At 43.2% G+C, this 18102-nt stretch overlaps 1 long non-coding RNA gene across 1 annotated transcript in view; it reads right to left on the reverse strand.

Moving 5' to 3' along the window:
- Positions 1-13017: 13017 nt before the first annotated feature.
- Positions 13018-18102, reverse strand: part of LOC137220133 (uncharacterized) — a 200052-nt gene continuing 194967 nt past the window's right edge. Inside the window, exon 12 of the long non-coding RNA XR_010941490.1 lies at positions 13018-13071. This is a non-coding gene — a long non-coding RNA (uncharacterized lncRNA). The remainder of the gene's footprint in view (positions 13072-18102) is intronic.

The raw sequence follows: 18102 nt of genomic DNA on the forward strand, positions 1-18102 counted from the left end.
GAGAGCAAAGGGATGGGCACCAGTTCCAGGACTACCTAGAAGACCCCCAGGTTGTCTCTCGCTTCCGCAGGTGCACTGCCAGAAGCAAAGGGCTCTGAGGTTGCAAAGCCACATGGAGGAACTGTCAAACTCCAAACAGTCGTGCAACCCGCACTGGCACTCGTGTAAGTGACAGCTAAACGCCTCTGAAGGTCTAGCAATGATTTGTTAGCGTGATTAGACAGTTTTATTCTGATACATCCAAAGACACGGATAAATGTTTAAGTTTCCTTCAAAAAGAAACAATTCCGGGCTTCCCTGGTAGCACAGTGGTTAAGAATCTGCCTGCCAATACAGGGGACACAGGTTCGAGCCCTGGTCCCGGAAGATCCCACATGCCACGGAGCAGCTAAGCCCGTGCACCACAGCTGCTGAGCCTGAGCTCTAGAGCCCGCGAGCCACAACTGCTGAGCTCACGTGCCACAACTACTGAAGCCCACGCACCTAGAGCCTGTGCTCCACAATAAGAGAAGCCACCGCAATGAGAAGCCCGCGCACCGGAACGAAGAGTAGACCCCGCTCACCGCAACTAGAGAAAGACCGCGCGCAGCAGCTAAGACCCAACGCAGCCAAAAATAAATAAATAAATTTATTAAGGAAAAAAAGAAAGAAAGAAAGAAACAATTCCTTTTTCATTTAGAGAGTTATATGGAGCCATCCTGGAAAAACCAGGGCAACATCTCCATCAGAGTGCAGCGTTATTCAGCTCCCATGTGAGGCAAAGGTTATCTCTCTGACCTTGTGATGTTCTTTAAGATAGAGCTGCCTGGAAAAGAGGATGTAAGCTACAGATGAGAACAATATGTGAAAAGCTTATTTCAGATGCAACTGAGAATAGAAAATGCCAAAAACAACACAAAAAAGGGAGGCGAGGACTAAGAAGCAGGAAAAGAATAAGTGATGGAAAATTTTGCAACTGATAAAAACATTAAGTGAAAACGAGTTGGCCAGGCTGCGTGTATTTTCAAACTCATTTGCTTTGACTCCATTTAGGGCTACGTACGACAGATATTGATATAAATCCTCTGAGGTTTAAACTGGCCAATCACCAAGTAAAAGTCAGGATTCCAAACAAATGTAGTATGCGGCTCTGGAAAGCAGACCTGTGGTTAAGCTGGGATTCAGACAGGAAGTTGTGAATTCAGTGCATACTGGGAAAACTAGAGGGGTGAACTCACCGGGGCCGATTTCCCTGAAAGGCCAAAGAACCATGTAGGAAACAATTCATCCTACAAGAAGAGAGTTTCAGGATGCACAAATCTGGCCTAAAAACGGTGGGTCAGAGCTGGAGGAAACGAGTACTTTAACTATACCAGGTGCCTGACGCTCAGATTGCCCTTTGATGCGGGTCCAAAATCCGAGGGAGAGGAGAGAGCAATAAAAGAGTGACGACACTAAAAGGGCAAACGCCCTGGAAACCTTTGAGAACATACGCGGGAACAGGGGATTGCTCAAGGGATGCTAAAGCACGCTCCTCACTGGAGTTAGGAGCAGAGTGCTGACAGGACAGAGCACACTGACTGAAAACCAGCCCCCAGACCCGGAACGCCTGGGAAGGAGAAGAACTGGAAAAGGGGGCGGTGCTTCAGCAGATGCCGCCACCCTATCAGCAGACATTTACAGCAACCTAATATCTTAGGATGTGGTGGTCTTGAAGGCGCTCTTGAAGGGGAATAACGTCCTTCTTCCCCACCCAGGTTCTGGGTATTTGAGAAATAGAAAAATAAGAGCAGGGTGGAGGCGAAGGTATTAGCGATACAGTCAGGCCGGAGAACAGAGCATTGGGAGAAAGTCAAATGGGCCTGCTAACTTCACCCCGGAACTCAACCAACTTGCTTCCCCGTTACAGGTAGTGTCGGACGGTGGCACAATCTCTACACAATGGATGGCCAATGCGGGGAACAAATGCCCAGGTGTCTTGTCTCAATTAGAACAAATGTGAAGAGTCAGCCCAGCTCAGAGCTCCTGGCAACGGGGCCTAATCGAGATGGAATGTCTTTCCATGATGAGCTGGGTTCTATCAGACCACCAGGCCATAAGATCAGGTGGGCCCAGCAGCAACCCACTGAGAGATGGAAATGGTAAAGCCAGAATCGAACATGAGCAGGGCTTACCGGTGTCCTGTGGGAGCTCAGGACTCCCTCGTGACTAACGATGGAGTAAGAAGATCACTGTCTCTGTTGGGATAGTCTGCAGGCACAAGCCGAAAATGGACCGATTCTACTAAGGGGCAGACTTAAAAGAGTGCAGCAAGCAGAAACCCTCCCCGTGCACAGAACTGGGGACAATGCACCTGCTCATCTACCTCGTATGAAAGGAAAGTGACCTAAGGTTAGAATAGATATTGACTCATGGGCAGTGGAGGATGGCATGGCTGGTGAATTGGGGCCTGGAAGGAGAATGATTGGATAATTGGGAATAAGAAGGTCTCAGGAAGATGCATGTGGGTGGACCTATCAGCGTATTCAAAAGTATGAAGGTCTCTATCACATGGCAACATCCAACAGACCACACAAAAGACATGAACAACCAAGCAGACAGAGCGACTGTGCCAGCTGACCTCAGCCAGCCCCTGTCACTCAGCCGGCCCATCAGTGTTCATGAACAGAATAGCCATGGTAGCAGAGATGGATATGCAGTGACCCAACAGAATGGACTTGCACCCATGAAAGCCGATCTAGTTACTGCCCTTGCCAAAGTCCAACCATCAAGAAAAAGAAACCGATGCTGAACAAATGAAATCGCAAAGAGAACAACCAACCATTTCATGGCAAGCTGACTAATTGGACTCCTTCCACCCTGAAAGAGGCAGTGACTCATCTTGACTTGAATCAACATATATCTGGGGTAGAGATTTGCCTTTCCCGCCAGAAGGGCCTTAGCCAGCTCCACTGTAAGACGGCTTGCAGCTTTTGAGCCACCAGTAGGGGATCCCATATATCACATCAGACAAAAGGGGCCCACTTCACAGCAGTGGCCACATGGCCCTGGGATCCTTGGGTTACATCACATGCTGTAAGACCCAGATGCTGCCAGCCTGATGGAGTAATGGAATGGTCTTGTGATGGCACAGTGGAGGCACCACCTCGAGATGATAACCTTCAACGAAGGTGCATCATCCCCTAGAATAAAGAATATACCCTTAATCCGTGACCATGACATGGTTCTGTTCCCCCAATATGTGGAATACATGGGTCTGGGAACCAAAGGGTCAGAATAGGAGTGTCCACATTTGCTATTAGTGCAGCAGCCAGACCTGGGAGGGGTATGGTGCCATGGGAATCAGACCCCTGGACAACAAGGGTCTGGGTCACCTTACCACATAAGCCACCAACACCAGCAGAAGTGCTGACCCAGGGTGAGAGGAATCTAGAAGGGGTAATAGAAGAGAAAGGACCAAGTGTGGTCTCTAGACAAAACGCAGCCATGGTGGAGTACTTCATCCCATTGTTTTGCCTCTGATAAGTTCTCCCCAGGAAAAGTCCTTCCAGAACCTGGAGCAGCTGTTTCTGGATGCCAGTGAACACTATGTGAAGCAATTGTACGTAGGTGGTGCAAGGGGCGGATGGTTAGTGGATACTGTGGGGGCACAGTCCGTCTCAGACCCGAGGCACTCTCCCCAGCAGCCGGGAGTCTGGGCTGCTGACCGCTCACTGATGCTTCCTCTCCAGGAACTGCCCTCATCCTACGGAAGCTGCCTCACCAGGTTCCCATCCCCTCTTTGGAAGCAGCCTGCGGTCAATGACGGGTCAGTGCAGGATCCAAATACCTGCCCCCCTTGCTTCAATTGGGTCACATAGGAAGGGCTGTTCCATCTCTGAAACTCCTGCAAGGATCATCTGAGTCCTCTGTTACCACTACATCATATATTTGTTTAACATTTATAATCTATCTCCTTCAAAAAAGGAACTGTATCAGGTTATAAAATTAGCATGTTATGTAACAGAATAAATTAAAATGAAATAAGTCAAAACTATTTAAAGGGAATATCTGTTCATTGTTTACAACAAATATTTATTAAGGCTACTCTGCAAATAAGGTACTGGGGTAGGTGCTGTGACCAACCAGGTGCTTGTTGTGCCATCAGTATGTTTACATTTTGATCTAGAGATGGCATCTGCATAAATAAGTACAGGTAGGAAAATAGGAACCTCTCGGTATTCACAGCTCTAACATACATCATTTCTTTGATTCTAGAACAGCACGATGAGATAGAGCTGTTACTATTCCTACTTTATAGATAGTAAACCAAAGGTTAGCAAGGGAAAGTGATTTACCCAAGCAGTGACAGAATCCAATTGTTCTTCACCAAACCACATTACGATAAATGTTTATGTGGGTGATGGTATTATGCAAAAAGATAACACGTCTTCTCAGTCATCATCAAAAAGCCTCAAAAAGACATCCACTTTCCATCATTTAACCATTTTGAGAATTTGCTTCATCTTGCTTAATATCCTGCATTTTTTTAAAATATTTTAAAAATGAACTCAATGGCTCTGGTTGACACTGGATACTATCTGCTAAGTGAATCTCTCAAGCTTCATAAGATTAGAATGACGACTTGGCTATCTGCTGACTCACACTCTAGGTATTTCCACTATTATGAAATCACTACTTCACAGAAGGATGTTTGCTTAACAGTAATAGAAATGGTAAAAATAAAGAATGCAGAATTCTATTTTCAAAAGATTAGATTCTAGGGATCCTGTGGTGGCAGGTGAATCATCAAATAGGAAAGGCTGACTTGACTCCCTAAGAGGAGGGAATAGAGTAGAAAAAGAAGGGAAGAAAAGGAACAGCAGGAGGCTGGCTTACTCTCGAGTTGGGCCACCGAGAAGTATAACAGAGGCCGGACAGACAGCAGCTGACCAGAGGGTCCTTGTTGGAGGTGACGCCCCTTCCCTTGAATAACTGACGGCACTCGCCTGGAAAACAGGCTAAGGATCAGGGCTGGGAGAGACAGTGCAAAGAGGCAAAAAATAGAGGCTGTTGAAACAACTGCTGAACAGGACAGAGAACTGGGCAGGATGGTGACAAACACTGGAGAGGGGACATGCAATGAATTTAGTGAAGTGCACTATCCCAGGGAGGAGCCATCCTAAGATGTAAAGCTGCAGACACAGCACTTGGAGGTCAAAGCTTTGTGGTGAAGTTGTCGAATTCTAAAAGTGCCTGATCTCAGAGCTGATGGGAAGCTTCTGGTTACTATCTAGCAGCCAGGGAAGAGGTTAGGAACTGACCAAGGGAATCAAGGAAGGGAGGAAGACGGAGACCAAAAACAGAAGAAAAGAGGAAAATCCAGTAACCTGCCCTCCCCTCCCCCGCACCATGAATGGACAAAAGATGGACCAAGGTGGACCAAACAGCACGTACAGACGATCATTTTCCTTTTTCTCTACTTTCTTCTATTTCTCTGAGTGCTTAGGTCCCCAGACTTATAAACCACTTTGAGGTGGGTGTATGTTTGAAATAACTTGATTTTCTTGTTATTTCCATTTATTAATTAACTCAATATATTTGTATTTATCACAAAAAAATCTTATTTTAGCTAAAATAATAAGAAAACCTCAAAATGGATTCTTGACATTTTCTTTTAAAAATGACCTAATGCAGTCTTTCCACAAGAATTTACTAAATGCATATGATAAGCAGGGCAATTTACTAAGCATATTAAAAGAAAATCATAGAACAAACGTTTCTGGACTCGAAAGTATCTTTAGTTAAGGTAAATTCTACCCGCATTAACAGAGGAAAAGGATAAAATCTCAGGGCTTTAACATTATAGAAGTTTACTTCTCAACCACGTAAAGTCCATTTTTTGTTTGTTTAGGGCAGGGCCTAGAAGCAGTAATGATAATTTTAGTCCAGATTCTATTGACCATAGCTAATCACATGACCTCCAACGTCCTCAGGGGGGTTTAGGAAATTCAGTCCCTAGTAGAACAGCCACTCCCTAGCAATAAATGTATACTATTAAAAGTGAAACATGAATATATAGCAGACAGCCTGCTGTTTCTGCCTCAAAATGTTTACAGTATGGAGAGGCAAGTGACCCATAAACAGATAATTTCAATATAGGATCCCTCCTATGAGCAAAGTCTTCAAGAGACCTTTCCGTGTAAGAAAAAAAAAATGTACTTAACTTATTGCAAATAGTGCCACTATTTGCAATAACTGTTGCTAATAACAGCAACTGTCTGTCTGACTCGGTTTACCCAATATTTTTCTTATAAAAGCCATTCATATTTGCAACATACCCCAAATGGCCCATCTGCTAGTCACCTAAGTACCTGAACATTTCATTCCAGTCCAAGAAGATAACTAAATATCTCATCTATAAACCTAGTAATTTCTTACCCATGTGCTTCTATTCCTTTAGTAAACCTTATTAATGTGCCATATTCCATGTATTGTAGGGGGACTTGGGGGTAGCCTTTGCCTTTTATAGAATAACTTCACGCTTCTTTTTGCCATCCAAATCTCACCATATCTTAAAAATCCAGCTCATTTCATTCTTTCCATCAAGTCCTCTTGGAACAAACAAAATTGCCGCTAATGTGTCGTCTTCTTAATTTCTGTACTACTTTCTATCTCCATTCTTCCCTAGGCAACAGGGACTTAGTGTCCCTTCTATGGTTAGCTTAAATTGGTGTTTTTTCTAAGTTTCTGTCGCCTATGGAAGTTCCCAGGAAGAAGGGTCCATGTGTTAAATTATGTTTTTTAATCTTTTAAGCATGTAGCATAGAGTTTTCACTACGAACTGCTTATAAATATATTTTACTTTGAAAATTTTTGTGAGGAATTCTAGTTGTTTAATTGGTATGCCCACCCTTGCAGGGGAAAAAGAAGGAAACATGTATAAAAGTGCTTTGCAAACTCTAGGTGTTTTTCCTAAGGCCAGGATAAAATGATGCTCATGGTGGAGAACCATCTGTTCTCTCCTCCTCCGGTGCGGGCAGTGCGGCCGAGCTCTGTTCTCTGGAGCGGGGAGTGGGAGTGGGTGGAACATGAGCCACTGATGCCCAGGCCACAAGGCAGTCGTGCGCATTCCCCACACGCTTCATTCCGCTCCCTGCCGCTGGAACCCGCTCCCAGCTTTCAGTCTGCAGATGGTCCCAGTGTCCCAGCAGAGCCCAGAGTGCCCTCCAGCTGGGTCCCTGGATGACGCTAGGGGTAGGGGAGGCCCACCTGCCCTAATTCTTGAGGGGGACATTTCACCATTGCCTTTGGAGTCTCTCTGTTTATGACTGTTACCCTAGCTAACACACCAATATGTGTATTATCATTGTACCTAAATTTCAGGTGAACAAGGATATTCAATTCCTTGGTCCTCAGGTTGGGCCTGGGATGGCCAAAGTCCCAGAGCTGGCCTGTCACCCTCAACAATGGATGTCTTCAAGCACTTATCACAGTGACAGGGACACATTTTATCATTTTCTAAAAGGTGTGCCATGATGTGAAAAGATTAGGAGGGTATTAGAGTTTTCTAAACATGTCCCCCCAGTTCTTAAACTTCTTCTTTAAAATGACTATTTCCATTTTTACACTTCATATTCTTACATCAGCCGCCATCCTCAGCAACATGCATATGGCCTCGTACCAGATGTTGGATGTTAAAACAGACAAAACACTAGGTGAAAGCTACTTCCCCCTTTTAAATGGCTTCCTCATCCTTTCTTGGATCTTCCCTCTTTTCTGCATGAGCCAGATGCAGCAGGACAGATTTTCCTTTTTTTTTTTAATTTATTTTTATTTATTTATTTATTTATTTTTGGCTGTGTTGGGTCTTTGTTGCTGTGTGCGGGCTTTCTCTAGTTGCGGTGAGCGGGGGCTACTCTTTGTTGTGGTGAGTGGGCTTCTCATTGCAGTGGCTTCTCTTGCTGCGGAGCATGGGCTCTAGGCACGCAGGCTTCAGTAGTTGTGGCATGCAGGCTCCAGAGCACAGGCTCAGTAGTTGTGGCACATGGGCTCAGCAGTTGTGGCACGTGGGCTCAGCAGTTGTGGCATGCGGGCTTAGTTTCTCCACGTCATATGGGATCTTCTGGACCAGGGCTCGAACCCATGTCCCCTACATTGGCAGGCAGATTCTTAACCACTGTGCAACCAGGGAAGCCCAGATTTTCCTTTTGACTAAACTTGGAAACTGAAAGACCCTCCAGGCTCGTCTCCCACTCAGACAAGCTCCTTGGAGACCCAGAGGGAGTTCTGCGACTCCTGCGGTCAGAACTCAGGCCCTTCCTTTCACGTTCTTCCTGCTTCTCATGGTGCAGAAGCTTTTCCTGTCACCTGTGGTTTCTGTTTCCCTGGGTGTCTGTTCATCAGGTTTCTGAGGTGGGATGGGGCTGTATTCCCACTGGGTTCTCTTTCAAACATGAATCTCCTTGGCCTGGATTACTTTTACTTTTCCATTGATCATAATCAACCCATGTCTTAGCCTTTATAATGTAATTATGAGAAAAAATTTCCAATTATAAATGAAGTTCAAATGTATTCCAGAAAAATGCCTGACTAAAACAACTTTAACATGCCCCTAAATCTAAATCCATGCTTTTACTTGTATTCTAAAAGGAACGTCATTGACAAAATAGGGCATCTTCCTTCAATACACTGGATCCCAAATATGGAGAATATTTGCAAAGATCTCCGAGGGCTCCTGAACATCCTGAAAGAACAGTACTCTGTCAAACAAGGATCTTAAATGTCTGTCTCACTCCAGTAGTGTCTGGGAGGAAGTCATGAGATGGGAAAGCAATGCGAGGGGGCTTTCCGTCTAGCTAAATGCTCCCTCATCTGCTGTACGGGAGGGAAACAGAATCCCACACTACTGCGCCACTGTCTGGACTCAGAGAACGTCAGATGTAGTGTTGTCTGATTTCCTCTTCCTACTTGTAGATTATGAAGGCCTGGTGCAAAAAGATTAGGATTTTTAAGATTTTTAACTTTGTTTATGCACTGGAGGCTGCCTCAGATCTGAGAGTTCTATAAACTAAAGCTGGTGCATACAAGTGTAACTTGGTAATACTTCAGTAACACTGCAGTAAGACAATGCCCCAATACAGTGCTACAGGCTGTTCTCTGTTTTCGTTAGAAGCATTAGAACAGCAGTTTACCATGCACACAATTATACATCAGTAGCAAATCTACGGTTTACAAAGCTTCTCAAGATGAAACAGGAAGTGCCAATAACAGTATATGAATATTTTGTTAAATTATAACTTATGCAGGCTCTAGTGTGTGTCCAGACAATGGCTCCTCCGCTCACCAGCACCAGGTGAATTACCCGAACCTGACCCACATCACAGCCGATCCGCTGATCCACCACTGACATACTCCCCGCATCTCGTGCTCTGTTAGTAAAAATTTGGTGAGCTATTCTCCTCAAAGCTGGAAAACAGCAAAATTCCACTAGATACTTCCAGAAAATTGCTGCCAGTCATTGGACTGTGCTGCAGTAGACTGAATAAACTGAGAACCATTTCTCTTGCCTTTCACTTTCCCTTCATCTCCACTTCACCTTTCTACCATCTCTCACCTTTCTCTACACCTTCCCTTACCCTTAACGAACACCTACCCTGATTCATTAGAAAAGCATTTTCCATTTCTCCAGCGTTGAATTGTCTACCTTCAGAGCATTTAATAGTTACCTCTTTTTCAAAATGACTTGTGTCACCCACACCCAAACGTTTTCAGTGAAAAACTGTCCAGACCTTCTTTTGTGGCCCTGACTTACCCAAAACACAGGCTTATCGTAGCACTGATAACATGTATTTGTATACTTTATTTAAATGTTAATCATTGGATTGTAATATTGATATCTTTGTAATATTTTTTGCATCTCCATTCCCTATTACTCCTGATAACTATATGCATGTTTGCTGAATGAATGAAAACAGCAATCTATCTATAAGCTCAAACAACAGTATTCAGTATTATACTCTGTGTAGGGAATGTAGGAGTTCAGAAGGAAAACACTCAACATTCCCCCTGGGTGGCTGAAAGAGTGGAGAAAGGACAAGAGCTTCTACTTCAGTTTGGGAGCAGCTTTCCATAGAACAGGAAATGATCCACTCTTTACCTGGATTTTATCTGTTTTTCTGGATGAAAGTATTGTTTTAGGTTCCATTATTTTCATCCCTTGCAACACATATGTACCCTTTTCATTAGGTAGCCTTTGGGCTTAATATCTGATAAAAAGTCAGTATTTTCCTTAGGGTAAATTAGAATCTAAGGACATAGGTGTCAGAAGGAATGTGGGATGACCCAGCTATCTCACATCTGGGTGCTTACCCAAAGAATATGAAAATATAATTTTGAAAAGATATCTATACCTCTATGTTCATTGCAGCACCATTTACAATAGCCAAGATATTGAAACCTAAATGCCCTTCAATGGATGATTGGATAAAGAAGATACGATATATATGTGTGTGTGTGTGTGCGTGTATACACACACACACACACACACACACATATATACAAACACTGGAATACTACTCAGCCATTAAAAAGATGAAATCTTGCCAGTTGTGACAACATGGATGGACCCCTTGAGGGTACTGTGCTAAGTGAAATAAGTCAGAGGAGAAAGACAAATACCATATGAGTTCACTCATCTGTGGAATATAAAAAACAAACAAACAAACAAGGTAAATGAACAAACCAAACAAACACATAGATACAGAGGACAAAGCAGTAGTTACCAGAGGGGAAGGGGAAGGAGGGTGAAATGGGATCGACTGTATGGTGAGGGATAGAAACTGAAGTTTCGTTGGGGAGCGTGCTGTAGGGTATACAGAAGCAGAAATATAATGCTATCCACATAAAATGCATATGATGTTATAATGTTACCTCAATAAAAAACTAAATCTAAAATATGCAAAAAAAATTATAAAAAGAAGGAATATGAAAGAAAATGTTCCACAGAGGAAATGGGAGAAAGTTATTATAACAGCTCTTCAAAGGAAGTGATGGCTGTACATGCAGAAGAGAGAAACAGGAGCAAGGAGAGAAGGGCTGGAAAAGCACCCGGGGCAGGGAGAAGGTAGTGAGGCAGCGAGGCCTGCTGACTGTCTGCTGTTCCATCTGAGGCTGTCTGACTTGTCATGACGTGCATCCCTTTATTCCATCCAGTTTTCCAGACACACACACACACACACAGAGTTGTTGTTTTTAAACATTTTCTCCATTGTAACGTCTGCTTACTTGCCTAATAAATGCTTTGTGTGGATGGAGACAATATTGTCTCATTGCTGCTGATCAAGTGAGGAGTCTAAGTTTGTCGGCATTGAGGGGCTAAAGAAGAAGCAAAGCCTCCAAAGAAACAGACAAAAGAAACTTAGGAAGCAGTGGAAATCATGCACAATCAGCTCTCCAACTCTTCCTCGTCCCCAGATGTCCCAGAAAATGTGGTATGGTTTTTGAGTTAATCCTGAAATTTGAGTTTCAGGGACAGTTTTTACCAAGAACTCAGAGGGGGAAAAGAAAGCCTCCAAAGAGGTGTATGTGCTCGTGGATTCTGAGAATGAACTCTAACGTGAACTGAAATCAATTATTAAGAAACGGTTTCAGAGAAATATATTGGTGGATGCATAGAATTTTGCTAAACTAGACTTGGAACTAGTCTTGACTTTGAACCTGTATTCATCCTCACATTGCAAGACAATCAGAAAATGTGTCTGCGAAAAGCTGAAGCTTCTGGTTGGTTTACAGGAAACTGTTTCAAACGATGAGCTACAGAGGCCAGACTTAACTTTATTTGGTACAAGAGGTTTCTGCTTCAATGAGTGATCGTGAAGTGGTAGGAAGAAATGAAAATGAAATCGTAACAAAAACAGTGTATTTTTCAACTGTGTATTATGAAGTATAGATTTCTTAGAAGTATTTGCCATAGTATTACTTGAAAGGATATATTTTTTTATTTTTTGTTGGACTCAAAACATTACTTTTAATCTTTCAGAATTCTATGGGTTCCTCTTGAAAATTTCAGACCCACAAAATTTAATGTGGAGATTTAATGTAACAATCCATGAAAGGAGTCCTTCTTTACACTCTGAGAGAGAGAGAGAGGAAGGTAGGAAGGAAAACTGCTTATGTTATTATTTCAGCAATTTTCTTCATATCACAAAGTTGTCTGTGATGATTAGTCTTCTGTGCCTACTTGGCTAGGCTACAGCATCCAGTTACTCAATAAAATACTAATCTAGGTGCTGCTGTGAAAGGTATTTGGTAGATATGGTTAACATTTACAGTCAGTTGACTCTTAAGTAAAGGCGATTATCTTTGATAGTGTGGGTGGGACTCATCCAATCAGCTGAAAGGCCTTACGAGCAAAATCAAGGTTTGCCTGGGACAGAGTTAGCAGTTTTTCCCCAGAACGTTTAGTTTGGCTTCTTAATCATTACACACTTAGACCACTTTCTGATGACAATATGGAAGTTAAGAGCAAGGCCGGAGTCACCAGATCCAAGCCTAGATCCCAGCATCATTACCTCCTATATGACCTTGGACAAGTTACTCAACACCTCCAAGCCTCAGGGTTCCCAACTATAAAACGAGAACGATACCTCACTGACAAGGTGTGTGCGTGTGTGTGTGTGTGTGTGTGTGGTGTGTGTGTGTGTCTGTGTGTCTGTGTAGGATAAAGTACTGTTAATAAAGCTTGCAGTTCAGTGTTTTATGGAAAATTAGCAATACGTGGTGGCTGAACTTGATATATCTGACATTTTAAAACTACACAATGTCTGAGGTGACAAGTTCCTTAAGCAAAATAACCATTATGCTAAATAATACTTCCTCATACTTACAAAAGCGTACCTCTAAAAGGTCAGAGGAACTTCCCTTCTTTCAGGAAGATTTTCAGAATGAATTCAAAACATTAGCTTACCCAAAGGAAAATCCTCAACATGTGATGGTTACACTATATCTCCACCTGGCTGACTGGAGGTCTCAGTCACATAAGTCAGGAAAATCCAGCCCCGGGTTTCGTGCTCAGGTGGCAGGGAGTGGGGTGGGTCAGTCTGGTCTTTTGTCCTGCAGGTGATGACACAGAAGGGCAGCTGGTTGGGGTGTGAGCAGGGCCACCCAAAGGGAGCGCCCAGTGCCCACTGGACCCGAACAGAATCAAAATTTTCCCAGATGGCTTTTCAAATCGCTACGGAAATGGCATTACCTAAATATCTTTAAAAGGCCACTGCCTTTTGCAGTTCTCTTTGCTAATCTGGTATGCTAAATTAAAAATGTGGTGCAGAGTGTGATAAGTGGTCTTCTCTCCTTCAAAGTTACAGCAGAGTACACTGATGCCCTCTGTGGTAGTGCAGGAAGAGAATCAGGCAGGATCTCTTCCTTACATGCAGGTAACACAACTCCAATGATTAACACTTTTATAGAGCTGTTCATTTGACAAAGAATACAGAAATTGCATTGAACTGAAATCAGAAACTTGCGTCTACCTCACATTAGCCATATAACTAGGGCTTGTCAGTGACCCCAGAGAACTTCAGTATCTTTTATATAATGGAACTGGTTTCATTTACTTTTATTTACTTAATGTGTTTATTATGCTCATCAAATGAGAATGCTTTAGACGTGGATGTGAAAAACATAAAGTGCTACACAAATATCTGATACTGTTGCTAGTAATCAGTAGTATTTGAAATGAAGGCTTTGGGAGGTTGTTCATGAAATGCTTATCCTAGGACGTCCACTGAGGCAGAGAGGTATCAGTCCTGCATTAGATGGGAATGATATGTACCACCCACCGAGGACACTCTTGTCACCAGTGCCAAGGGGAAGCCCTCCTGTCCAGAACAGGTCACCAACTCCAGCAGAGCTGGGAGGGATTTTGAGAGATAATCATCCAGACCCTCTGATTACACACCTGGGGAACCAAAGGCTTGGAGGGACACAGGGTTTGCTCAAGCCCACCTGGCTCACCCAAAACAAAAGGGGACTGGAACTCAGCTTTCAGGGATTTCAGTCAGGTGCTCTTTCAATGTCGTTTAACTCTCTTCTGAATTGAGATTATTAAAATCTAATTTTATTTGAACATAATCCAAACAGAGAAATTTGCACGATTAACTCTGTGGCCTCTAGTGGCCAGAGAGCACCTTCTGAAAGCCTCAAAGGAAAATCCAGAGGAGAAGAAAATTACAGCGGTGCAGCCATGAGACAAGAGCTCGCGAATCATCACCCTAAGATGACAAGCAACACTCTGGTCGCTAAATGATATAACCACAAACACTGTGACTCTTCTCCTTCTCACTACAGTTATTCGAGAGGTGAGAAAGCACCAGCCCTTGGGACACTTCTGGAAAAAAAAAGAAGACTAGATGAGGCATTTTTTCCCCTCAAGTTTATTTAAAACCGAAAGATGGCGATCAGCTTTTGAAGGGTATTAACCACCCTCTTTCCTTCTCTAACACTATTTTACATCCACCCACTTAACACTTTTTATACGTTAAAGACCACTTAGTCACAGAAGAAAAGGAAGTAACCAAGACTGGCGGTTGCTTAATTATCTCATATGTTAAAATGCTTCAAGTGACTTCAACAGACACACAAATTTGCAACTGAAAATTTTAATATTGTACATAAATTCTTGGAGTTGGAAGATACATTAAGAGTTTCTCTCCTTGAATCTTGCACCTGAAGAAATGATTCTCCCTGTGAGATCCTGCACAGAAAGCCACCTGGCGGCTCCTAGAACCGATCGAGTAACGAGCACTCCTCACTGGAGGATGGGGACGAGGGTTGGGAAGTCCGCTTCATTTATGTAGAATAACAATTATTTAAATATCTGACTCCGCGCATCTTCCCCCAATTGGTCCCACTGCCATACGCACCCGCAGTGTCGCGTACCTCCTCCTGGCACACACCTCACTTCAGGTGTTACAACAGGTTTTCCACGCAGGGGCTGTGCTGGTCTTATTCCTCCCTTTCCCCAGCATCTAGCAATAGATGCCCAATAAAGCTTTCATGATCTCATGCTTAACGATTGTGGCATATTCCCTAGAGATTTGCAGAGTAAATCAAGTTATTTTTCACACGACACCCTTTACATATTGTAAGATACTTCACAGAGCTTCTGTTCTCCAGAATTAACAACCCCATATCCTGTGGCAATTCGTGACCTGACTGGTGCCAGAACCTATTCCACTGGAGTCACAGTCCCCGGAATGTGTCTCAGTGGTCAAAATCCCCTAGGAAATGTTACAAAGGCTGAGAGCAGAGGATTCCAGCAGAACACAACGAAACTGCTATCTCCCTTGAGCCCACTTAACCTCTGTCAACACAGTCTGTGCTTGTATCCCTTCCTTATTTAGTCACATAACGTTTTTGGACTATGTTGCATTAAGTTTCTATTCATTGTCGAGTAAATTTTTTTGAAGGAAGCGCATCCTATTGTTTGAACCTAAATACAAGCTTTAAATGTATGCCTGCTAATTTTTTCCAGTTCATATTCCATGTTATTAAGAACACTGTTCACTCTTGATTCTCTCATTTCACCCCTGAGATGCCCCTGTCCTCCCTGCACTGTCAACAGTGTTAGTGTCATGTGCACCCTGAAAATTACTAGAATTGAAGCAAGTGATCATGCTGACAATAGAGAACCAGACTTCTTAAAACTTATCTCTAACTTCAGAGGAAGCAGTCCTTAACTATGCCCAGCATGAGTATGAGCACATTCCTATGTAATGCCCACGGGCATGATGCATGACCATCCTCTTCCCCTCCAGGAGCCCATCCTTCCACTCAGAATGCCCCTCCCTGGGACTTCCCTGGTGGTCCAGTAGTTAAGACTCTGCCCTTCCAATGCAGGGGGTGCAGGTTCAATCCCTGGCTGGGGAACTAAGATCCCAAGTGTCTTGCTGCCAAAAAACCAAAACATAAAAACAGAAGCAATATTGTAACAAACTCAATAAAGACTTTAAAAAAAAATGCTCCACATCAAAAAAATCTTTAAAAGAAAAAAGGATGCCCCTCCCCCCTCCTAGATAAACTAATGAATGAGGAATACAAGAGCCATTACCTGATTGTCAAGAAGTTGAAACTATTTATACATGATAGCCAAGTAGATATTTTTCAAATCTAAGCTAATCGTTTTTCTATAAATCTGCATTACTTTTAAATACCCACTTGTGTTCCAGGTTTCCCCATCAAAATTCCAGATCAGAACTGATATTTATTTTTCACTGTTTCCTGTGCTCACTGCCTTTATCCAATCTGTTACTCAACCCTGATATGTCATCCTTCAAAGTGTCAGCAAGAGTTTTCTTTTTATTTATATTCTAGGCTCAATTTATTTACTTTACTTAACAAACACTGATGAAATTCTTACCCTGTGCCGGGCAATACATTTATAGGTGTTAGAAATATAATTAATTTATTTATATCCTCATCTCATTCCAGAAAGTAATATAAATGATTTGTAAGTTTACAAAGAAAGAGAGAGAGAGAGAAAGGAAAGAAGGAAGGAAGGAAGGGAGGGAGGGAAACATGACATTAAAAATAGGAGCAAATGGGGCTTCCCTGGTGGCGCAGTGGTTGAGAGTCCACCTGCCGATGCAGGGGACACGGGTTCGGGCCCTGGTCCGGGAAGATCCCACATGCTCCGCGGCTGGGCCCGTGAGCCACGGCCGCTGAGCCTGCGCGTCCGGAGCCTGTGCTCCGCAACGGGAGAGGCCACAACAGTGAGAGGCCCGTGTACCACCAAAAAAAAAAAAAAAAAAAGGAGCAAATGGGAGAAAATTAAGACCAAGCCCATAAAATGGAATCAGGAATTAGGTTTAAAATCCATCCCATGAAGATCTATAAATTTCCTACGGGTGGATCAGAGTTAACTTGAATTTTTTTAGTCAAGGCAAAATGGAAAAACCTGATCAATTTCATAATCAAAGGTATCTCTAACATAAAAAACCAGAATTGCTCAGAAGGACCATTCTTCTTGGTCCTGAAAGCAGAAAAGTGTCTTTCTTCAAGTGTCCATATGGAAATAGAAATGATCAGGTGTCCCCCTTCTTTGAAAAAAGAAAATGGTACTGTGAGTTCCTCTCCAACGACTTTCCTATTTTCTTTTCACCCAGGCTTTCTCTTGACTCACTTCCTGTTCACTTTCAACCCACTGCATTGAAACGTCTATCCTTATGACTTCCCTGAAACTGCCTGACAAATAAAGTTAACGTATCCTGTGACTTCACACTTACACCTGCTCAAGCTCCCTTTTCACATCGCCTTGATGCTACAGCCAGAGTAGTTCACGTGGAGAGCCACCTTGATGTGGCTGCTCCCCAGAAGAACCTACTGAGGACCAACCACATCAAACCTGAACTCTTCTCCCAGTTTCTAAGGTGTTCACGTCCAGCTTTATCTCCCACACTCGAGCTCACGCTCTCAAATCCAATAAAGAAAAATGGCATGTTCGGCCCCTAACCCCCTATATCCCTCCCACCCTTGAAGGATCCCATGAAAGGAGCCCTACTCACAGGTTCAACCTTGTCTCCAGGCTCTAAGCAACCCTACACTTAAAACAAGGGAACATGAAAATCCCATTGTTAAGAACTGAGTGGTGGTATGTTGGCCTGGGCCTGCTGCTTACGTCTACTCTGACATGAGTACTTTTCATCTTTTCTTCTGATCACTAGTACCTCATGCTGACTCGGTTTACTTTTGACTAACCCCATGCACCCAGGCACTAACACTAGACCTCCACTAAGGGATCTCCTCTAACTTCCTGCCTTCTTGGGTTTCTCATTGTTGACTGCTGCTTCACCCTCTGTTGAGAGCTAGCTTCTCTCCTACTTGACTTGTACTTGTTTTGGACCCTTGATTAGTGTTACCCACTTTCCTTTCTCCAGTCAAATGTCCTGATTTCACACACTGATCACTTCTCGGATGACCATGATTGCATGTTCTAGAGCCGGATCAGACTTGAGTCCACCGATTCTAACTCCTGGCCTGTCCTGTAAATGAATGAACTAAACCTCCTCCTTATAGGGTTCCCACAGTATTTATTCTACTCCCATGTATTTTTATTTGTTTCTTTTTCTTCCAGCTTATACTGAG

The sequence above is a fragment of the Pseudorca crassidens genome, chromosome 2 (assembly GCF_039906515.1).
Source record: "Pseudorca crassidens isolate mPseCra1 chromosome 2, mPseCra1.hap1, whole genome shotgun sequence".
Taxonomy (NCBI): Eukaryota; Metazoa; Chordata; class Mammalia; order Artiodactyla; family Delphinidae; genus Pseudorca; species Pseudorca crassidens.